Consider the following 24,907-nt stretch of genomic DNA (forward strand, 5'->3'; position numbering starts at 1 on the left):
TTAGCTCAGGGCCAGTCTTCCTCAGCAAAAAGAGGAGGATTGGCAGCAGTTAGCTCAGGGCTAATCTTCCTCAAAACAAACAAACAAAAAAAACCCACAGCCATAAGGTATTCCAATTCATCTCAACTCTGCCCATGAGGAAGGCATTATCATGCGTATTTTACCAGGAAGAAATCATCGAGACAGTGAACACTTACATAGAGCTTATTATGGGCCAGGCATTATTTTGTTTCTTTATTTATTTTTAATTGTAGTAACATTGGATTATAACATTATATAGCTTTCAGATGTGCATCATAATATGTTTCAAATTCTGTATAGATTACATCATGTTCACCACCCAAAAACTAATTAGAGCCCATCCCCTCACACGTGAGCCTAATCACCCCTTTTGTCCTCCCCTCTTCCCCTATGGTAACCAGCAATCCAATCTCCAATGCTATGTATTTGTTTGTCGTTGTTTTTATCTTCTACTTATGAGTGAGATCATATTGTATTTGACTTTCTCCCTCTGACTTATTTCACTCAGCATAATACTCTCAAGGTCCATCCATGTTGTCACAAATGGCCAGATTTCATCATTTCTTATGGCTGAGTAGTAGTCCATCGTGTATAAATACCACATCTTTATCCATTCGTCCCTTGATGGGCACCTAGGTTGCTTCCATGTCTTGGCTATTGTGTATAATGCTGCAATGAACATAGGAGTGCAAGTATCTTTATGCCTTTGAATTTTTAAGTTCTTTGGATAAACACCCACTGGATCATATGGTAGATCTAGCCTTAATTTTCTGAGGTTCCTCCATTCTGCTGTCCATAGTGGCTGCACTAGTTTGCACTCCCACCAGCAGTGTACAAGGGTTCCCATCTCTCCACATCCTCCTCCAACATTTGTTGTTTCCTGTCTTGTTAATTATAGCCATTTTGACCGGAGTCAGGTGCTACCTCATTGTAGTTTTGATTTGTATTTCCCTGATAGCTAATGATGTTGAGCATCTTTTCATATGCCTGTGGCCATCCATATATCTTCTTTGGAGAAATCTCTGTTCAGATTTTTTGCCCATTTTTTCACTGGGCTGTTGGTTTTTGTTGTTGTTGAGCTGCATGAGTTCTTTGTATATTTTGGATATTAACCCCTTATCTGATATGTGGTTTGCAAATATCTTCTCCCAATTGTTAGATTGTCTTTTCGTTTTGTTGATGGTTTTCTTTGCTGTGCAGAAGATTTTTAGTTTGATGTAGTCCCATTTGTTCATTTTTACTTCTGTTTCCCCAGCCTGATCAGACATGGTACTTGAAAATATGCTGCTCAGACCAATGTAAAAGAGTGTACTGCCTATGTTTTCTTCTAGAAGTCTCATGGTTTCAGGTCTTACATTCAAGTCTTTAATCCATTTTGAGTTGATTTTTGTGCATGGTGTAAGGGAATGGTCTACTTTCATCCTTTTGCATGTGGCTGGTTCCCCAACACCATTTATTGAAGAACTCTCCTTTCTCCATCGTATGCTCTTGGCTCCCTTGTTGAATATTAGCTGTCCATAAATGTGTGGGCTTACTTCTGGGCTCTTGATTTTGTTCTATTGATCTGTGTGTCTGTTTTTGTGCCAATATCATGCTGTTTTGGTTACTATGGCATTGTAGTATATTTTGAAATCAGGGAGTGTGATACTTTCAGCTTTTCTCTTTTTTCTCAGGAATCCTTTGGCTATTCGGGGTCTTTTGTTGTTCCATATAAATTTAGGATTCTTTGTTCTATTTCTGTGAAAAATGTTGTTGGGATTTTTGATAGGGATTGTGTTGAATCTATAGATTGCTTTAGGAAGTGTGGACATGTTAATGATGTTAATTCTTCCAATCCAAGAGCATGGAACATCTTTCCATTTCTTTGTGTCTTCCTTGATTTCTTTCAACAATGTTTTATAGTTTTCGGTGTACAGATCTTTCACCTCTTTGGTTAAGTTTATTCCTAGCTATTTTATTCTTTTTGTTGCAATCATAAATGGGATTATATTCTTAATTTCTCTTTCTGCTACTTTGTGGTTAGTGTATAGAAACGCAACTGATTTTTGTATGTTGATTTTGTATCCTGCGACTTGACTGTATTCCTTTGTTGTTTCTAAAAGTTGTTTGGTGGAATCTTTAGGGTTTTCTAGCTTAAAATCATGTCGTCTGCAAAGAGTGACAGTTTCACTTCTTTTCCAATATGGATCCCTTTTATTTCTTTTTCTTGCCTGATTGCTCTGGCTAGGACTTCCAACACTATCTTAAATAAGAGTGGTGACAGTGGGCATCCTTATCTGGTTCCTGTTCTTAGAGGGATAGCTTTCAGTTTTTCTCCATTGAGAATGATATTTGCTGTGGGTTTGTCATATATGGCCTTTATTATGTTGAGGTATTTTCCTTCTATACCCATTTTATTTAGAGTTTTTATCATAAATGGATGCTGTATGTTGTCAAATGCTTTCTCTGCATCTATTGAGATGATCATGTGATTTTTATTCTTCATTTTGTTAATGTGGTGTATCACGCTGATAGATTAGAGGATGTTGAACCATCCCTGCATCCCTGGAATGCAACCCACTTGATCATGATGTATGATCTTTTTAATGTATTGTTGTATTCAATTTGCTAGTATTTTATTGAGGATTTTTGCATTGATGTTCATCTGTGATATTGGCCTGTAATTTTCTTTTCTTGTGTTGTCTTTGTCTGGTTTTGGTATCAGGATAATGTTGGCTTCGTAGAATGAGTTAGGAAGCCTCCCCTCCTCTTCAGTTTTTTGGAAGAGTTTGAGAAGGACAGGTATTAATTCTTCTTTGAATGTTTGGTAGAATTCACCAGGGAAGCCATCTGGTCCTGGACTTTTATTTTTTGGCAGGTTTTTGATTGCTGTTTCAATCTCCTTACTGGTGATCAGTCTATTCAAAGTTTCTATATCTTCTTGGTCCAGTTTTGGAAGGCTGTATGTTTCTAAGAAATTCCCCATTTCTTCTAGATTATCCACTTTGTTGGCATATAGCTTTTCATAGTATTCTCTTATTATCTTTCGTATTTCTGAGGGGTCCATTGTAATCTCTCCTCTTTCATTTCTGATTTTATTTATTTGAGGCTTCTTTCTTTTTTTGTTGGTGAGTCTAGCTAAGGGTTTGTCAATTTTCTTTATCTGTTCAAAGAAACAGCTCTTGGTTTCATTAATTTTTTCTTTTTTTTTTTTTAGTCTCTATTTCATTTATTTCTGCTCTGATTTTTATTATTTCCTTCCTTACACTGATATTGGGCTTTGTTTGTTCTTCTTTTTCCAGTACCTTTAGGTGTACTTTTAGATTGTCTATTTGGGATTTTTCTTCTTTGTTGAGGTAGGCCTGAATTGGTATAAACTTCCCTCTTAGAACCGCTTTTGCTGTATCCCACAGATTTTTGGCAGGTCATATTTTCATTTTCATTTGTCTTCAGGAATTTTTTTATTTCTCCTTTGATTTCTTCATTGACCCAGTCGTTGTTCAGTATAGAATTTTGTTTAATCTCCACATTTTTGTGGCTTTTCTGGTTTTCTTCCTGTAGTTGATTTCTAGTTTCATACCTTTGTGGTCAGAAAAGATGCATGGTATTATTTCTATCTTCTTAAATTTATTGAGACTTGTTTTTTGTCCTAATATGTGATCAATCCTGAGGAATGTTCCATGTGCATTTGAAAAGAATCTGTATTCTGTGGTTTTTGGATGTAATGTTCTGTATATATCTACTAAGTCCATCTGTGTCCTTTCAGGCAGTGTTTCCTTATGGATCTTCTGTTTGGATGATCTATCCATTGGTGTAAGTGGGGTGTTAAAGTCCCCTAGTATTATTGTGTTACTGTCTATTTCTCCTTTTCTGTCTATTAATAGTTACTTTATATATTTAGGTGCTCCTATGTTGGGTGCACAGATATTTACCAGTGTTATATCTTCTTGTTGGATTGTTCCCTTTATCATTATGTAGTGCCCGTCTTTGTCTCTTGTTACAGTTTTTGTTTTAAAGTCTATTTTGTCTGATATAAGTATTGCTACCTCCACTTTCTTTTCTTTGCTATTTGCATGGAACATCTTTTTCCATACTTTCACTTTCAGTTTGTGTCTTTAGGTCTGAAGTCTGTCTCTTGTATGTAGCATATACATGGGTCTTGTTTTGTTATCCAATTGGCCACCCTATGGCATTTGATTGGAGCATTTTGTCCATTGACGTTTAAAATAGCTATTGCTAAATATGTATTTATTGCCATTTTGTTACTTTCTTTTTTCTGGGTGTTTTGGTAGTTCTTCTCTGTTCCTTTATTTTTCTCTTGCTCTCTTCCCTTGTGGTTTAATGGCTATCTTTAGTAATATGTTTGATTTCTTTTGTCTTACTTTTTGCTTGCTTATTATAGGTTTCTGATTTGTGTTACCATGAGGATCCTATTTAACGTTCTATGTATATAATGGTCTATATTGAGTTGATAGACTCTTTAGCTTGACCTCTTTCTAAAAACTCTGCTTTTTCACTCCCCTCCTCCCACATTTTATGTTTTCTCAAATCATATATAGCCTCTTGTTTAGTGTCTGTCTATCCATTACCCTCTTATCCTTGAAACAGGTGATTTTAGTCCGTTTGTGTTTTAACCTTCATATTATCTTCACAGGTAGTTGATCTGCTACCTTTACTATATTTTTACCTTTACAAGTGATTTTATTCCCTGGTTTTTTGTTGTTGTTGTTTTGTTTGGTTGATAATTTTTTTTTTATCTCTATTTGTGGTCATTGCTTTCCCACTTAAATAAGTCCCTTCAGCATTTCTTGTAGGACTGGTTTCTTGGTGATAAACTCCTTTAATTTTTGTTTGTCTGGGAAGCTCTTTATCTCTCCTTCCATTCTGAATGACAACTTTGATGGATAGAGTATTCTTGGCTGTAGGTTTTTTCCTTTTAGAAATTTAAATACGTTGTGCCATTCTCTTCTCTCCTATAAGGTCTCAGCTGAGAAGTCCTCTGATAGCCTGATGGGTTTCCCTTTGTATGTCACTTGTGGCCTTTCTCTTGCTGCTTTTAGGATTCTGCTCTTTATCTTTAATTTTGGACATTTTAATTATAATATGTCTTGTGTGGGCCTCTGGGCTTATCTTGTTTGGAGCTCTCTGTGCTTCCTGAACTTGGATGTCTGTTTCCTTCCTCAGGTTAGGAAAATTTTCATCCATTATTTCTTCAAATAAATTTTCTGCCCCTTTGTCTCTCTCTTCTCCTTCTGGGACACCCATAATCTGAATGTTAGCACGATTGATATTGTCCCAGTGTTCCCTTAGACTGTTCCCATTCTGTCTAATTCTTTTTTCTTTTTACTGTTCTGCTTGGGTTATTTCCCCTGGTCTTTCGTCTAGCTCGCTGATCCATTCTTCTGCATCCTCTACTCTGCTATTGAGTCCCTCTAGTGAATTTCTCATTTCCAGTATTATATTCTTCATTTCTGATTTTTTTTTATGTCTTCCAGTTCTTAGCTGATGAGCTCACTGTGTTCATCCAGTCTTCTCCCAATTTCTGTGAGCATCCTCATGATATTTTGTTCGAACTCTTTGTCGAGTAGGTCACTTTTTTCTGTTTCATTTAGTCATTTTTCTGGGGTTTTGTCCTATTCCCTTGCTTGGAAAGTCTTCCTTTGTCTCCTCATTATGCCTCTTTCTCTGTATTTATTTCTATGTATTAGGTGAGTCGGCTATGTCTCCTGATCTTGGAGAAGTGGCCTTATGTATGAGATGCCTTATGAGGCCAAGCAGTGTGCTTCCCTCTTGTCACCAGTCCAGAAGATCCAGGAGTGACCCCTTTGTGGGCTACTTGTGTCCTTCTGCTGTGGCAGGGTTGCTCCCACTGCAGGTACCCAGGGAGTCTAGTCTTTTCTTCCCTGGCCAGCTGTTTGTACATCTGGTTTGGGGAACCTCAGCACCATTGGCTATTGGCTATAAAGACTATCAGCACACTCCTAATGCAGTTTTCCTCTTAATTGGGTTGGTACCCAGTGTAGCTGTTTGCTAGGCTCAGGGGCTTACAGTTGTGATAGGCCTCAGGCCTACAAGGCTGTTGTCAGTTCACTTAGGAGTGCAGAGTGCAGCTGAGTGGGGCTGGCCCTAGGCACAGGGGCACTCATTTGTTTCAGGCTTTGGAAGTTGGTGCTGATCCTTTCTATGGCTATTTGTGAAACACAAGTCTTCAGCAAAAAACTGATAAGCCTCACCCCCCACAGGACCACACACACCATCAACACAGTCCTGGTACGTGCACACTTCTCAACCCCCTGGAGCATACCCAGGTGCCGCACTGCAGAGGCCCCCACTTCTCCACCAATGCCCCCACAGTTCACCTGGTCCTCACACAGGCCCTGCCCCACAGAGGCAGACACCCTTGCCTGTCTGTAGAGGATCAAGGCACCAGTCTATGCAGGCTGAAAAGTAGCTTGAGGGCTTTCTGTTAGGTGGGGCCAGTCCCTAGGGCAGGTTGCCTGCTCTGGCTGAACTGGATTAAATTGGTGCTCTAGTGGGTGTGGCAGACCCCTGGGCTAACAAGTCAAGGGATGAACCTCAATGGCCCCCATCAGGGTCTGTGTCAGCATGCCTGGACCAGTTCAGAACAATGGCCCCCACCAATGTCTCAGTCTCTGGAGAGGTCCCTCTTCTCACCAAGATGCCCCCAGAGCCCACCAGGTGAGACTTGTTTCACCAAAGGACTGTCAGCCTTCTCTCTGGTGATTTTAGGTTGCTGCAATGAGTGAGTTTGTGTGTGGGCCCTTTAAGACCCAGGTTTTTTCCGGCTTTCGGCTGATAGCTTTTCTGGGGGTATCCTCACTGCAGTAAATAGCCAGCAAAGCCAGACGGTAGGACCCCCGTCTCAGTTGGGCTGAGTCTGAAGGATGCTTATAGCAGTATAGCCCCCGCTCTGGACCTCACTCCTCCAGGGAGGGATGCATACCTTAGGGTGACTCCCGCATGGCCAGCTGAGAAGCTCCAGTGCTCCCAAAGGTGGCTTTTTTCCTCTCCAGCAGGAATTTCTGCCTCCTCTGCCTTCATCAGGACTATCCTTTGTTGTGGGGGTTCTTTTTATCCAGTTTTCAATTTTCTATCCAAAAATAGTTGTAACCTGGTTGTGTTCTTGGGAGGAGATGAGTTCAGAGTCTGCTTACACCGCCATCTTGACAAGTCCCTCCAGGCATTCTTGAAAGTAGTTTATATATAAACTCATCTATCCCTGATATAAATTCTATGGGTTTATATATAAAGTAACAGTTATTATTATTCTCATTTTACAGGTGAGGAAGCTGAGGCACAGAGCGGGTAAGGAATCTGCCTGAGGTGACATTTTTAGTAAGTAACAAAGCCAGGACTCACACCCTAACAGTGTGCATTCCCCTGCAGGGCAGCTGGCTCCCTTGGATTGCCCAGGCTAGTCCCCCTGCAAGTGGAGATGGAGAATTCCACTCCAAGGCCATTCTCCTTCCAGCACATAAAGCTGTCTCCTAAAACAGAGGGAGGGATGGTAGACTATAGAATGATGTTATACTCACAAGCAAGACTCTGAAATACCTTGATTTCCAATGAGAAAGAACAGCATCTTCCAACTTGTAAACCAAGTCCGGCACATGCTCTCCATGCTCACATGGAGAGTCCAGCAGGTTTCAGGAAGCAGTCAAGTGTTCCAAGGAACGATGGGCAGTGTCTCCCCCAAGAAACAGTTTCTAACCATCCTTCCCATGTTCACAAACTCATCCCTATTTGCTCATCCATCTCAAAGAACATATCCCACCATAGATTATTTGTTTACAAGCATAATAAACTTTTGTAACTCTGTCTGTAATAGCTGGTTTCATGTGTCAACTTGATTGGACTAAGGGATGTTCAGATAGCTGGTCAAACATTATTTCTGGGTATCTCTGAGGGTATTTCAGGAAGACATTAGCATTTGAATCAGTAGACTGAGTAAAGATGATTGCCCTCACCAATGCAAGTGGGCCTCACCTAATCACTGAGGGCTTCAATAGAACAAAAAGGCAGAGGAAGGGAAAATTTTCCCTCTTTGCTTGAGCTGGCACATCTATCTTCTTCTGCCCTTACACATCGGTGCTCCTGACTCTTGGGCCTTTGAACTACATCACCAATCAGCCCCGATTCTCAGGCAGTCACACTCAGACTGAACTATACCATCGCTTTCCTGGTTCTCCAGTTTGGTGGGACTTCTCAGCCTCCATAATCAAGTGAGATATATATTTACGTATACGTATATGTACACACATGCACAGACACACGGAAATTTATTATAGGAATAATATATGTTATATGTGTTAATATGATATTAATATTAATAGCATTATTATATTTTATGTCATACGTATATATCCTATTGGTTCTGTTTCTCTGGAGAACCCTAATACAGCATCCTAACTACTTCCTGGTACAATATGGAAGCAGAAATGTTGGCTGAATTACTCAATTATGAATTAATAATTAACAAATAGGCAAGAAAGCTTACTTGCTAAACAAACAGCCTCCTGCATAAGACAAATCCAAATTCAAGTCCTGGCTTCATGATTCACAGCTCTGTAATTCAAGAGTTCCCGTGTCATCAAGTTAGACGGGGATAACAAGCACCGCTTCTTGAGGGCTCTTGTTAGACAACATGCAAAAGCCCCTGACAAGGGCATCAGTGGTCAAGCACTTTGTGGTTTAAGTGAGGATGTGAATGGATGAAGGTTTAGGTAGTGAGTGAGGACCTTGGGCTTCCTTCTCACCACAGCCTTTCCTCAACAGGACAGGATGAGAGACAAAGGTGAGTCCTCTGTGCTGTCAATTAGCAGATTCCACACCAACTGCAGAATCTTTTCTCTTCCCTGAAATGAGGCAGCCTATTGATTCTTCTTTGAAAAATCAACATCTCATTTCAGGGAACATAATTTGCTTTCTTTTGCTAACAAAGAAGCAATGCTAAAAAATAAAAATATCTATGCATCCCTCTAGATCATTGACACAAATGGGTCAATTGAAGCAGTAAAAGTGACTGTACCATGATTCCATTTTTACAATAACCCTTCTCCCAGGGGCATCAGTATTAATACAGTCACACTTTCCAGGAGGGTGGACTGCTAAATCCGCAAAGCCCCCAGGGACAGCATAACTGCAAAGCCATCGTCTCCAGGATCACACAGTGATGCATAGCCCTCCCGGGTAGGAATCCTGATGGATGCAACTCCACACCTCAGCGGCAGGCAAAGGCAGCTGGAGGGATAGCTGGGAAGGAAAGACACTTGGGGATGCTCATATGGGACTTCCAAGTTTCTTCAGCCATTTAGGCAACCTGAGCCATTCCCGTGGGCTGCCTAAATCATAATTTCCATTCTCATCATGTCCTCCTTACCCTCCACGAACACTTACCCCTGCTGGCATTCTGACAGAGACAGCCAAGAGGAGGACTGGTGAAGATTTTGCAGTTTATACAGCAGGCACTTGCAAGCAGGAGCTTAGCTGACGCCAGCTCTCTCTTCCTCAGGAGCTCCAGAGCTCTGCTTTCTGCCCAGTGTCCCCAACAGTGCCTTCGCCATCCCCTCTCCAGCCACATAGGTCAAAGTGACTGCTTCTCCTAAATCCCCTCCCCCTTCTTTTCTCCCAGAAAATTGCCACTGTGAAGCAAAGATATCTTAACTATTTAGTTTGAAATGAAAAGCTTCTTCTTTTCTAAGAATCAGAATACTAAACTGATTTTTCCCAAAATGTAAGTCAAAACAGTACCTCTATAAAACTAAACAGAGTAATACTAACAAATAGCACATTCAAAGATAAAACGTATATGGCAAATGTCTCTAGATTTTGTTATGCTTTTTTCTTTCCTTAACGGCTTTCAATCACAGCTAACTTTAATCTCTTTAGATTCACTCATCTTGCAATGGAATTATCTTTTGTAATTCCTTAACTATCTTTTCTTAGAGTCAAAATATCCCAGGACATTCAAGACGCTATTCCACTTTTCCATCAAAAATCTCTACAGAGATGCCTGCCCTGGGTCTTTCAGACATAGCCTGTTGATGAGGTCATTTACTAGAGGTTTTCGTGCCCTCTCTTAAACCTTCCAGCTTATATAAAGAAAGAGGAGAGAAAATCTACACTGTGATGAAGTACCTAACAACCCAGGAAGAGGAGAAATGACTTCCAATCAGAAAGACATTCTCTGCTTAACTCCTTAAATTGGATAAAACAATCTACAGCTCAAGGCCTATTTTTGGCGGCTGCTGACGTCTAGATGGATGAGAAACTACATGTGATGGCACTTCTTACAGCAAGGTTTTGAGCTCGAGAGCAGCCAGCTTCTCTTGGCCTTCAGCTACCACTTAAGACTCTAACAAACCAGAATCTTTGAAAAGCAACTTTAAACAAGGGTTTAATTTGTTGCTCTTTGGTTAGGCCAAGATTTAAAATGTCTCCATCACATCTTCCCAGAGATGTTTGCCTTCTACATGAGGATGCTTGATTTGGCAAATCCAAAGCAACAAATTTCTCATATAATATATATAATTATATTTTACAAATAAAATAATACATTACATATGTTAAAATAATATTAATATTAATAATATAATTAGTTAATTTATATATATATATACCTCCTATTGGTTCTGCTAGAGCTGAATCTTGAGTATGAGTAATGGTCTCCAGGTAAATGGAGATGGGTATGAGGGTAAAGGAAAGGATGGAAATTCCAGGCGGAGAAAATAGTGCAAACCCAGCCAGAGAGTGAAAAAGCAGCCTGGTGTGTTTGGAATGGCCAAAAGATGATAGCTCGTCTCTTACCCCAAACCAGAGATGGGAGCTTGCTGAATAAATGCTCAAGGCTTTCTCAGCCTCTTCTAGGGGCACACAGGTACCAACCCAAAGCCCATCACACTTCTGAGAAAGAAGTTTCAATTCTTTATAAAACACAGGGAAAATCATGCTCCCATGCCTCTGTGAATAGAATATGAACTTAAGTCAGGCAAGAACACTCCAGGGCTTGAGGGACAGAAATGATGCAGGACTCAGTCCAACCCACACAACCAAAGCCCAGAGGCAGATGGCAGGTCATTGAGTTTTCTGAAAGGCACACTTTTTAGGGCTTACATGTGGATCACTTTGATGGCCAGCCCTTAATATACCTTCAAACATCCTTCAGTGACGGACCTGTTTGTCTTCTCAGGCTTGCTCACTGCGGGGAACTAAATATGCCCTTAATATTTATCTGTGCTGTGAAAACTCCTTCTACATGCATCCCTTTGAGGGAAATAGCCAAGATCAATGCAGGACTGACATATACTAAATGAAGAAACAAACAGAAATATTTATTTCTCTGTCCATGGACCACAGTGCCTCCTGAGGGTGAGAACAAATTGGCAGCAGCAGTGCAGTACTCCAAGCGAGCGATGACTGTCTCTATGAAGGCCAGGCTGGAAGGATTTTATTCCTTCTTCCTATGAGAGAGATCTATGCAAACATATAATAAAAGAAAAATTATTTATATTTTAAATGAAGTTTCTTCATGACTGTTCTGGGAGTAGATGTCTCAAACCTTATTTTATTTGGGGTTATAATAAGTAGTACCGTTGGGTACTAGTGCTTTAAGTACTTTTTCCCATTAAATTCAGACTCCTTCAATTTAAGTGTCATTATTGACATCTCATACTCCACGAAACAAGCAAGGTGGAGGGGGCTACCTTGCCCCAGGGCCTCAGGAGCAGTGGTTCAGTTTGCACTTAAGCAAGACTCTTCTGGCTCCAAATACTATGCTATTTCTTCCATGAACATTCGTCTCCATGAGTTTTGGACACGACTGAATAGATAAATATGTAACATGTAAACATGAATACTGTGTGTCTTAGGTGAGTTTCCCCAGACGCAAATTCTGAGACAAAGATCATGAGCAAATTATTTATTAAGGAGAAACTATTGGAGAGAGACAGACAGACAGAAAAGAAGCCAACTAAACGTGTGATTTCAGACTGTTGACCTAAAGCAAATAAATAGCCGGTTATTTTTACCAGTAAAATGGGTTTATTAGGGAACAGCACAGAATTGCAATTTGGGGCACGTGGTCAATGGCAAACTATGTGCAAGTCAGAGAAACAAAGAAGAGGAATGTTCTTTTATGACATGGAGGGGGTAGATGTAATGAAAGAGGCAAGTGGAGGAGGCTGAGCGTTGGACGTATAGTGGTTCTTCATTGGCTGAGTTACAGCATTCTGTCATTGGCTGAGCTGTGGCTAGGCAAGGAGATTTCTTCCTTCCTTCTGCTGGGATAGTAAAGTAGTATCACTTCCTGTCGGAAATGCAAGATACTGTCTCTTCCTGTGGGGTCTGTAGTGTGTGTTGTGTGGCACATGCATGAGAGTTCTCTCTTCTGGCCTCTCGACTCCATTTTAAATGAGGCTGCTGTTTATTAATTTTCACAGGACAAACAACATCCTGCAGAAGCAGCTTCAGCTGCTCCTGCAGGGGAAATCAGGAGTGTAAGTTATGCTCAGAGGCATCTCATGCGGGTAAGGGAGCTGGGCCTCCACCATCTTGCAACTGTCGATCACCAGGAAAGGCTGCCCTGGGATGATGTGGACTCTCAGGCACTCTAACTCTTCTGCAGGAATTACTCCACTGGCCCAAAGATAGCACTTGAAATAAGGCAAGAACTCACCAAATTTTGGAGAGAATTGCATAGAGGCATTAAAATGGATCTCAGAGGATGCGTGCAGAGCAGCAAGAAGGTCCACTATAATATTTCAAAGAAAATGCTCACACCCGAAATTATGAGCACAGGTTCATTTTCTCCAATAGCACCAGTACCAGCTTCTCCCCAACTAAGCTGCAAACAGGGGTTTGAATCCACAGCCTCTCCTCTCTGCCCCTCTCTCCCCTAGCCACCGCATCAATGCTGACCAAGACAGCTTTGGGCCTTAGACTTGGTGCCACCAGCTGCTGGAGTGTGGACCTGGGGCTTTCCTTAAGCTTGGTGCTCAAGGCGCCTGGAGTACATCCCCTGGATACCTCTGCACCTGCAAGCCTCAGCCTATTTATTGCTATAGCGTCCAGTCTTCACAGTACTTTGACAGGTCTGGAATCTTTGTTTGGTTCTTGTGATTTCCCCTGTCTGAGACATATCACCTGACTCCTACATGCCATGATGGAGAGCCACATCGTATAAGGTTATCAAGACTGTAAAGACATTGGTTTACAACCTGCCTCTGCCATATGCTAGCCCTGGATCTTGGGCAATTGACCTACCTCTTCTGAGTTTCCTCATCTGTTAAACGGAGATCAAGAAGACTAGCTCAGGAGTTCTTGTGAGGGTTTAACGAGGTAATGTATATAACAACCACTCAATAAGAGGGAGGGGCCATTTTCACTGTTATTGTGATTTTAGTATTCTCTCTTAGAACCATGACTTCCTGGGGCATCAATGGCAGTCAAGACTGAGTTCAAATTCATAATTCTCTTTGGTAAACTAAGTGAGACTATTGGCCACTCTATCAGAAAGTTAGCCCTAAAATTGTATGAGCTCACTAGAGTTCTCCTTCTGTAGTTTTCTTGGACTGCTGAGATTCCAATTTTCAAGGAAGCAGAAATTGTCAAGTTATAACAACATCAATCTTGGCCTCAGCAGCAATAATCCACTTAGGCCAAACCCTATATAACTCTAGTTGAGGCCTATATCACACGGAGAGGTGAGATATATAATGACACTGGGTGAGTTAGATTCCTCATTCACAAAGCAGACTTCTAGCTTGCGGGGTGGTGATGGACGGAGCAGCAATGAACCAATTAAAAGCAACAGCAGAACCAGAAAGGTTCTTGAGAGAATTAAACCCAAATGCCTTAAGGCACTCATTATGTGGAATGAATTAACTTCTGCCCTATGCATTTAGAATGGCACTACTTATACACAATCCTCAGAAGAACCAAGAAAATGGTCACTTAACTCATTTTCTGCATTCTGTAGCTCACATGAGGAGCCCTGGTTGAGAAAGGCTAATCTAACCTAATGCTTCATTAGTAGATATGCAAACTGAAGTTAGAGAGGAGACACGCAAACTGAAGTTAGAGAGGAGACAGGTGAACTGAAGTTAGAGAGGAGACAGGCGAACTGAAGTTAGAGAGGAGACACACAAACTAAAGCAGACTTGCTCAATCTGTGGCATATGGCAAAGCCAAGGACAGGACATTTCTTTGCTAAATAGCCCTTAGTGTTATTATATGAACCCATCTCTAAGAACCGTTTTAAATTCTTTTGATCTCTCTCCCTCTTTCGCCTTCCCCTTTCCCAACTCCTCTTTCTCCCTTTCTCTCTCTCCTTCCTCACTTCTCCCTGTCCCTCCTTCCCTAGCTCTTTAGCAATGAATTGAGAGAAAGAGAGAGAATATCCTTGAATGAGATCTCATGCAGACCCATCACACACCAACACAAAAGAGTAACAAGGTTAAGTAATGTACATGATATTCATTCGACAGTTAAGGACAAAGAAGCTAGAGAGTTAGCCACAGTGGAGCACCTCACTGAATGATGTCAGTGGTTCCTTTACTCTGTGATTCCATAGCACCTTGTACTGACACTCACCTAGAATTTATCCCACTGGATCTTGATTGTCTGCTTTTGTGTTTATCTTCCCACTGAATCACAATGGCAGGGAAGTAAGTTTACTCCTTTCTAATCTCCATCTCCCAGCGGTATCTGGCACATAAAAGGCATTGATACAGAATAAGTGAATGAATGAATGAGCCAACCAATGACAGCCATTTCAGAAACTGGAGCATGTTGTGTTCAGATAGTTGATCCAACATGGGGGAGATGTACTGCCAAAGTGAATCAACCTATCAATTCTTTACAATACTTTGACATTGGAAAATATGGCGACATATGTTTATTAGCTCAATCAGAACCATAGGCATTTCATTTTGACATATCAAAAATAATTTGAAGTGAAATTTTACACCATCCAAATTAGCATCCAAAACAATATAACACATAGAAGAAGGCTTAATTTTCTCAACTAGAAAAATGTTTATGGATAAGCCACGTGGGGTTATATTGAAAGAAGACTCAAGTTGTAATAATTGATATGATCAGTAAATCCTGTGGGTCAATCATTGCAAACTCAATTGCCTATAATTCTAACTCAGCTAATTTAAATCAATCAGTTAGTTTGAGTGTGGATTTTGACATGCTGAAGACTGAATTCACGCCCTGTCTAGAAGGGGTAGTTGCAACTCAGCTCCAGACTATTGTTACGCCAGTTTTTCAGAAGAAACCAGAAACGTGGACGTACATGTGAAATCTCCCAGTTCTTAAAGGTAAGCCAACCATTGTGTACACCGAACAAAATTTGCCTCTTGCCTGGATTTAGCCTGAGGGCTTAGAGTCTAAATGACTATGTGGTGACAAACTAAAAACTTGAGAGGTGTGCAGCATCTCCACATTGACCAAAGCGAGTCAACCAGAAGATTCCTGCCTCTATTTCTTTCTATTCTTTGTTATGCCTCCAGGCACTTAGTCTAAGTTTCTGCAAGCAATGGGTATTTTAGACACAGATTTTACCTGCTGGAAGATTACAGCTTGGAACAAAGTGGGTTATAAATAAACAAGCCACATAGAAAGCGAAATTGACTATTCCTATTTTTTGTGCCCAAATTGAAAGCAAAATTGACTATTCCTATTTTTTGTGCCCAAATTGTACATGTTCTTCTATCACAACCCCTGCAACTCTTTGTTGTTGGCTCTTGGCATTTATGAGCTTAACTTTTGCAACTTCAATTATATGTTATCAGACCCAAAGGTCAATGATTTACAGAAAATTGTCTTTTGCTAAGGTATAAATGTGAAATACAAATGTGCGATCAACATAACCAGTGAGCCAGCCCAGCCCACAGCCCGGCAGTTCGTCTCGACACACACTCATCTTTGTTTGTCCTCTCATTATCACCCACAATGCATTTCATGAAGAAAAAAATTTTCTAAAAGAGCTACCACCAACTCTCAATACATGCAGACATAAAAGCCAACTTCTAGGGCTGGTAAATGAGAAAAGGAAGTCAGGTCTTCACCTTAAGTCAGACTCTCAGCAGCATATCACAGTTGGACGTTGGCTCCTTGAAATGTTGTCTTTGCTTGGCCTTCAGGAGCTCACTTTGTCTTGGCACTCCTTGTAGCTTACTATTCCTTCCTTTTCAGTCCCCTTTCCAAGTTCCCTCTTATTTCCCAACATCAAAATTTTGGCCTCACTCCCGTCCTCTCTATACACTTACTCCCCAGGGAATCTCAGCCTGACCTAGGGCTGCAAATAACACCCGTACATGGGGCCTCTCCAAACCGAATCTCCAGCCCAGACTTGTCCCCTGCTCCCGCTGAAACTCCAGGCTCACACATCCAGTGCCCATTCCTCATATCCGCTTGTTTCCTATTCTAAAATACAGCAAGCCCGAACCCATTCTTCATTTCTCCCCAGCCCCTACCTGAAACAAGCTCTTCCCTCAGTTTTCCTCATGACAGTAAACACCCACTCCTGGCTGACAGTCACTAAGGACAAAAGCCTAGCATTGTCCTTGTTACTTTTAATTCTCATACCACATCACAAGCCAAGATCGAATCCTGTTGGCTCTACCTTTGACATATATCTAGAATCTGCCCTTCTCACCATCTCCATTCTAGTCCAACGTGCCAACATCCTCCACCAAAACCATCTCCACAGCCATTACTGCTTTTCCTGCTTCACCATTGCCACCTTCCAGGTTATTCCTAACATAGCAGGTAAAATACTATGTGTAGTATGAATGGTAAAATGAAAATGTAGAGGAGGAAAACCTTAACTTTTTTCCCCTCTACCCTCCTAGGTTCTCCAGCTAGGGCCCTGCAAACTAGACTGACAAAAGGCATATTAACAAGAGAAAAACACAAATTTATTAATGCATGCATTGCACACACACACACAGGAGTCCTAAGTGATGAGTAACTCAAAGGAATGGTTAGAACTTGGGCTTATATAGCATCTTAACAAAAGAACAATAAATTTTGTAGAAATGTGACAAGACAAAGGAAAGGGACTTTGGGCTTTTAGGGCAGCAAAGTGTGAGAAGGTAGATTTATGGGGTAAACTAATTGAAGATAAGGGTTGTTTTAGCAAGATTCGCTCCGCAGATTCCTCTGGGGCTCTGGCTGATGAGTGTCTGGAGTTGTCTCCGGTGATTAAGAACTGCCCCAACCCTTCCTGGGAGAGAGGGGGAGGGCAGAGAGCTTTTCTCGTGTCTGATTTTTCCCAGTTGCCTTCAGCTCAAGAGAGCCTTTATGCCAGAGTGGCAAATTTTGGGGTAACATGCTCTGAACCCCTTCAAAAGTCATATCATACCTCTCTTCTGTGCAAAACTCATGGCAAGCTGCCCGCCTCTTTCATTATACAGGGTGGCCATGAAGTTTGGAAACTACTGTACTGTAACATGATATTAAACAACATTTACTCTATATTAATTTGTTTCCAGGCTTCTTAGCCACTCTGTAAAAGGCCAAATCCTTACCACGTCCTGTGCAACCATGCACCCAAACACAAGGGGCCTCACTTCCCCTCACCCTCATTGCTCACTCCCCCCTCCTCTTCTACAGCCAAGCTGGCTTCCTGGCTATTCCTGGAACATGGCCAGCTCATTCCTGCATCAGGCCCTCTGCAGGTGTCTGATATCTGTGAGGCTCACTTCTTCTCTGCTCAGACGTCACCATATCCAAGAGCCCTTCCCTGACCACCCCAGCTCTCTCTATCCCCTTAACTGACTTTATTCTTCACTGCCCGTATCACTACCCACATAAATGCAATTTTCATGAGAGTCCCTGACACTTAGTACATGCTCAATAAATATCGTTGAATTAATTAATAGCTTAAGTAATTAATGACTCACTAAGCATTATAAAGACCCTGAATGAGATTAATTTTTTAGTTTTAATTGATTGCCCGTTATGGGGGGTGATAATAGGCTGTGGAATAGATCTCGAAATATTCAAAATAGCTTCTCTTGTGAACATCAGGGATCCCTGGAGCTCCTTGAGGACAGCAGCGATGCCTTAATCATCTTTATACCCCAGGCCTAGCAAAATGACTTACACACAATAAATGCCTAATAAAATATTATTTAATGATTAAGTAAAATGATCAACTAATATTTTGATCAATTGAAATCAAGCGAAAAGAACTTAAGAAATGATTACACATCCCACTTGACACTGTTTGCAAAAGGAGAAAGAAAAAACTTCTAAATTTGAAAAATCTTCCTAAGATACACAGTTGTGTTAGTACACGTTGAATTTGAAATTCAAAAGTAGCCTTTTTGTGTTTCCCTAAATAGGCAATTTGAATGCCTGCCCACCTATCCACTCTTCCCAGGGAGAGGCAAGAGAAGAAAGCAGTGAGAGAGGGAAGCAGATGGAGCTTTATGCTTTGGGTCTGGTGGGACTATTCCAGGTGCTTGCATTTCCTGCCGACGTGTGATAATGACATATTAAATGATAAGATGGAGCAATGTCTCTGGGCTGTGTCCAGGTGTGTTCATCATCTTCCAGGCACACATGTCTCTCTTTCAAGAATCAGGCAAATGTTTCACGATTTGAAAAGTGAAATTCATAACTGTGTGGTCTCTGACTTCAGCCTCCCCAATTACGTGGCCAACACAGACTGTGGAAAGGGGAAAGCCAAGAGTGCTTAAAATGTGTATGATCGCACAGGACCATCCGCTTGTTTTCCTGCTGTTTCCATGCAGCAGAATGGAGACCTGTGGGTAAATGGAAATTACCGCCCAGGGTGCAAGGCCCTCAAGCAGCTATAATTGTGTGTTTCCTCGCAGACTCTGTTGCCACGGTTCTACCAACTCGGTTTGCTCCTTTCCCACCCACACCCCTGCCTTGCTTCTATCAGGTGATTAATGTGGATCTTAAAATGGACACCCAGCTTGGAGCTCAGAACAGCTGAGGGAAATGGAAAATGTTTGTTTGGTATTAATGGGGAAGAAAATACAAAGAGCAGGCATTTTATTTCTTGAGCATAGTATTCGCTTCTCTCTAAACTTAGTTCCTGATATTGTGATGAATGTCCCTACTGTGTGGGCACCTCCACAGGTGCAGAAAAGGCACCCTTGCTTCTCCTTCACGCCCTGCAATGTTCTACAGCAAAGGGGATGTGGTGGAAAATTCGTATGGAGTTAGAGCGGGCTATATGAGGCACCAGGTAGTGGGCCGAGCCCACGCTCAGCTCACCCGGGTTTGCAATCTCCTTCTCCCTGTGTCCAGGAAAAGCCTCTGTGCTCTTTCTTTCTTCCTCTTCTCCCTGTCCGGGGTCATGGTGGTATCTGAACCTCTTGCCAGTATTTTTTGGCAAATGTAACTCTATGTACTATAATTAGGGATGAGATCCTCACCTTTCCTAGATTTTCCTAGCTCTCTTCATGGGACTTCAGCACACATCTTGTGACATAAGGATGTTGGCACAGACACACATAGATTTAAGTGAGGCCAAGACATCCAAAGTGCAAAGATCCATCTGGGAACTGTGACCAGGTTCTTTAGCAGGTTCCACATACCTTAACTTGACAAGAGTTTTCAAGAAAGAATGAATAGGCACCAGATGGCAGCCTCGAAGGAATCATTGAAATATCTCTCAGGTAGTTTGGGCGACGGCCCTTTTTATAGTGGAATGTGGCTTATTCTAAGATGAGAAGTGGATGAATGTGTCTGACAAATGAAACTAAGTGCAGGTAATGGCTTTAAAACTCTTAGAATGTTTGTTCCTTTGGCTGGGCTTGAAACAACACATTTCTTGGTCCCATGATGCTGGTGATGGTTCTGAAAGCCGCTCCAGTCCTTGCCTTCCTGTGTTACCCTGCTGATTCCAGGAGGCCATGACTCGGATGGCTAACAGGGAGGGGGAAAATGATCTCAATAAAAGTACCAGGAAAATTGTCAAAATATATAGCAAAGTAAAACAGTATTTTCATGTTAAATAGCCATCTGAAGTTTTAAAATGCTATCTGAAAATATGTAGATCTTGGGCCCTCATTTTGATTGTTACTCTGTTATCAACCATGATCCCCATTCCTTGTCTTTTGAAGAGCAGTTTGCTCTACTCTGTCCTATGGTTTCCTTCCTGCCCCCAGAACATCCCTGATCATGTTTATGCTGTGACTTTTGCTCACATTATCTTAATCGGTTGAATTCCACCCCATCCTACCTGTCTAATATCTTCTGTCTTTTTTAAGGTTCAAATAAAGTACCATCTACCTACAACATCCTTGATTAAGCTACTTTACTTTATTTTATCTTGCACACACTTTTATAGGTTTTTTGAAATACCAGGACTAAGTGGCTACAAGAACCAACTCTACGAAGGTATCTTTGATGACTCTGCCCTCTGTTCTGAAGCCGCATGGCACCCAGTACTGTAGCCCCGTGCTTCTCAAACACCTGGGAACTCTCTTACAGGCCTTTAAAAGATAAGCCACAAACTTGGAGAAAATATTTGCCAAAAACATATCTGATAAAGAACTTGTATCAAAAATATAGAAAGAACTCTAAAAACTCAACAGTAAGAAAACAAAAACCCAATTAAAAAATTGGCAAAAGATATGAGAAGGCACCTCACCTTAGGAAAGCACACGGGTGATTTTTAGGGCAGTGAAACTATATTGTATGATGCTATCATAGTGGGTGCATGACATATGCATTTGGCAAAACGCAGAGGAACTGCACAACACAAAGGATGAGCCCATTGTTTGTAAACTATAGACTTTAGGAAATAATAATGTGTCAACATTAGTTCATCAGTTGTAACAAAAGTACCACACCAATGCAAGATATTAATAATAGGGGAAAGTGAGGGCAGGTCAGGGTGGAGGGGATATACGGGAACTCTATACTTTCTGCCCAATTTTTCTTAAAACCTAAAGGTGCTGTAAAAAATAATGCCTGTGAATTTTTAAAAAGTAATAATAACTTTAAAAATGCAGATGCCTGTGTTCTATCTTCCAGAGACGCATCTTCAGCAGGGCAGGAATGGGGTCTGTGGTTTGCATGTTAACAAGCTTCCAGGTGATGCTGATGCGGATAGCAGGACGGCACTCAGACAGCACTGGGTGAGCATTCGAGCGGATGCTACCTTGTGTTGCTCACTGTTGTTTTCCATGCACTTGCCTGTTTCCCCCAATGTCTTTATAAACTCTGTGGAAACAGACTACGTCTCCACCTTCTACTGTCTGCCCCATAGTGGCCCAGACATGGAAGCATCAGAGTATCCACTGATAAACAGTTTCGGACCAATTTTTCCAGAATTGCTGAATGGAACAAATAAAAACCTCTAGGCTTGCCATGTCTTTTGTTGATAGAGCATCTGTGCCCCAGCTCAGCATGTTCTGTGAAGGGCTGTATATAAAACTACTCCTCATGCACCAAGATGGCGGGAGGGAAGAACCAGAGAATGGAGCTGGACTCGGAACTAGGCTGTGGTCAAGGAACCATGAACCAGGAGCCAAACAAGGTGACAGCCACCAACCAGATTGGCCTCACAGCCAGGCCAAAACTCATTCCCTAAAGAGAGACCATGGGTTCAACACACATTATGAATCTACAGTGGAAATAGGGGTCAGGCCCAATAAAGTAGCATAAAATTAGCAGAGCTGTAGCAGCACAGAGAACATGACCAAAAAATGACCCTCACTCCTTCCTGGACCCCCAAGGAAACCGTGCAACCCTAAATCCTGGGGGGAGGGAGGATGGAGGGAAAGAGGACAGCCTTCATCACACAGGGTCACCAGGAAAGGCCACCTTGACCTGGAATTGGAATTATGAGGAATAGTGAGGAAAGAGAACTCTAGGCTGAGGGAACAGCCATTGCACAGGCCCTGAGGCCACTGGGATGAGGAGGAAGTGAGCCAGGGGAAGGGACCCAGGAGGTGAGAGGAGTCACAGGGCTGGGTTAGGTGGAGCTTGGAGGCCCTGGGCAGACGTTTGGATTTGATCCAGGGCGACGGGTCAGTGGAGGGGTCGAAGCAAAGGAGTGACATGATTTGACCTGCCAAGTGAGTTTCAGCCTATCCTTTAGGTGGAGACACAAAATGTTCATGAAATGCTTGCTTCTGAAAAAGGCGTTAAGGGGCAGATGTTCCCACAGACACAGCTTTTACGAGTCAGAAAATGTCCCCTCTCCGGGTAGATGTAAGGGGGACCCTGAGTCTTTGTGACTAAAAATCGGCACTCTGCCTGCGAAGCCCGCGAATGGAAACAAGCTCTCATGGGCTGGCGGTGACCCTCCGACAGCTCCCGCGGGAAAGGGTCAGCCCGCGACTCCTTCCATCCTTATGCCCTCCGCCACAGTCCGCCCAGCGGCTCGGTGAGCACAGCCCTGCAGCCCGGAGTCACCCTGAAGGAAGCGGTATGGCCCAGAGGACGCACGCACAGCCTGTCGGCAGCCCTGAGCATGACCCCCCACCCCAGTCTGCCGTGCTTGGCTCCCTGAGCTTCAGCGTCTCACGTGTAAGATGGTGCTGGGAATACCCGACTTCAACATTGGGGCGAGGATTGGGGCCAGTGTACAACGGGAATGGGCTCATGTTGGTATCCGTGAAAGCAGAATTATTGCTATTATCTAAGGCAGCAGTTCCAAGAATAACAGAGCCCTGGAAAAGAAGCGTTCAGATTTAATCCATTTATTCTTTTTTTTTTTTTTCTGCTAAGGAAGATTCGCCCTGAGCTAACATCTGTTGCCAATTCTCCTCGGTTTGCTTGAGGAAGATTTGCACTGAGCTAACATCTGGACCAGGCTTCCTCTATTTTGTATGTGGGTTGCTGCCCCGTATGGCTGCTGATAGGTGGTGTAGGTCCACACTGGGAACCCCACCCTGGAACACTGGTCACCAACTTAACCACTGGGCCATGGGCAGCCCCTAACCCATTTATTCTTGAAGTGCTTTTGTGGGATTGTTTTCTGCTGTTATTGTTGTCACTGCTTCCTCACTTATTCATTCAACAAACACTCAATTAAATTCTCACTATAGTCTAAATAGGTATTTTTTAAACTATGGTGTTTTATGTAACACTAACATAATAGATATCCTTAGAACAGAGAAATTTATTTCTGTAGAATAAAATCTCTGGAGAAAGAACCGCATTTCAAAGGGCAAGGGTACCTGGAGATGGCTAATGCAAGGGCATTCATGTTTTCTGTGTGTGTTTGCGGGTGAGGGGTGCTCCGAACACTTGCCTGGATAATGTGGATCCCAAATGTTGCCTCTCACTCCACCCAGCACCAGTGAGAAGATAGACTATCCCTTGACAGGAAATATGAGGCCGCTGGCTCAGACCGGGGGACCAGGCTGGGAGCACACATCAGCCAGCCTCTAACAGTGTTATCATGGCACCATCGCCCAAAGGCGTGTCTTTCTGCACGTGATATCAGTGCCCTGTGCCCATGAATATGGGCAGGGGGACAAGCTTGAGGATGCACCCGCCCACCACAGCCACTCTGCAGCCTTGGGCTCTCCCAAAGACTTAATACCAGACCATGCGCAAAGAGTTGTTCCAATCAGGGCGCTGGGGATAAAGAAGAGGAGGATCAGGGAACCAGGGTTAAGGAAGGAAGCCAGGGCTCTCCCTGGTGGGTGCGCCTGACCGCTGAGCCCCTGCACTTCTCCACTCTCCTCGGGCCCCTTGCCCTCCTGCGCTCCCAACCCTCTGCCCTCGTCTCTGTATTCTGGGACTCCCTCTGCTCTTACCCTCCCTTCTCTGACTCTCCAAGACGCTTGTGTGCAGCAACCTTCTCTTCCCTTTTAGGTTCCCAGAGGAGGAGAGGAATTTGTATATTACAATTCTATCTGTTATCCAACGCTATCCCTTTGGGAAACTTAAGGCTCCGGTTCAATCCTCCAGTGTAGGGTTAGTAAGAACATTGTGAATACGGGGTGGGGAGAGTCTGGAGAAGGGCCCAACCTTTCCTAGGACAGTGGTCGCTGGAGATGCCCCCTCCCATGTCCCCAGCCTAGGAGAGCAGCAGGTGCAACAAGAGCAGTTAGCTGCTTGCTTGATCGCCTTGGCGCCTCCTGGAGGGTTTTTTAAAAATCACTTTCATTTTAAAAACAAAAGGAGAAACACATGATTTTCAGATATTCACATGGGCACACGGAAACATGTTTGGTTCCAGCTGCTGTGCTGGCCGAGCTCAGGGAAACATCCAGTCACTTCCAATCCAGGATTATCTGCTGATGCTGACAAAGGCAACCCCCTGGGGAATAGGAAACACAGTATTTACTCACATAATTCCCCTCTTCTTTCAAAGGCGTCTGCCTGCCTCAGGAAGGGAGAGAGAAGGAAATGCCACAGTGAGCACCCTCTCTGCTATTCTTCCAGCCCAGCTCGGAGCCCAGGAGAGGGGAGGGAGGGAACGAATGCATATTACTCAGACACAAGCTATTAATTAAACATTAAGCGCTCACCAGCTAAGTGTTGAGAGTCCGTGGTGATTACAATAGTTAATCAGCTGCAAAGGGCAGTAACTGCCATGAAATGCGATTGGGTGACACCTGGTGACCCCTGACATTCTCCTGAAACAGCAGAATGAGGGAGTCTCAGGGATCCTGGCTCCTTAACCTCTGGCCTGCCAAAAGGAACTGGGACTTTTAGACTTTGTTTTTATTCTTACAGCATTTTAAACTCTCCAGTTAGGTGGAAATTTAAAAGGCTTAGAGTCACGTGATTCTGGGTTCCAGCCTTATACTGTAATGCACCAACTCATTATTCTGAAACTTGGTAAAAACAGAGCCAGAATCAAACATTTATCCTGCCTTTTGGATATGAACCCATATTTCAGGGTAACTAAATAAATAATGAAGGAAAAATT

This window comes from Equus przewalskii, chromosome 17 (genome assembly GCF_037783145.1).
Source record: "Equus przewalskii isolate Varuska chromosome 17, EquPr2, whole genome shotgun sequence".
NCBI classification, from domain to species: Eukaryota; Metazoa; Chordata; class Mammalia; order Perissodactyla; family Equidae; genus Equus; species Equus przewalskii.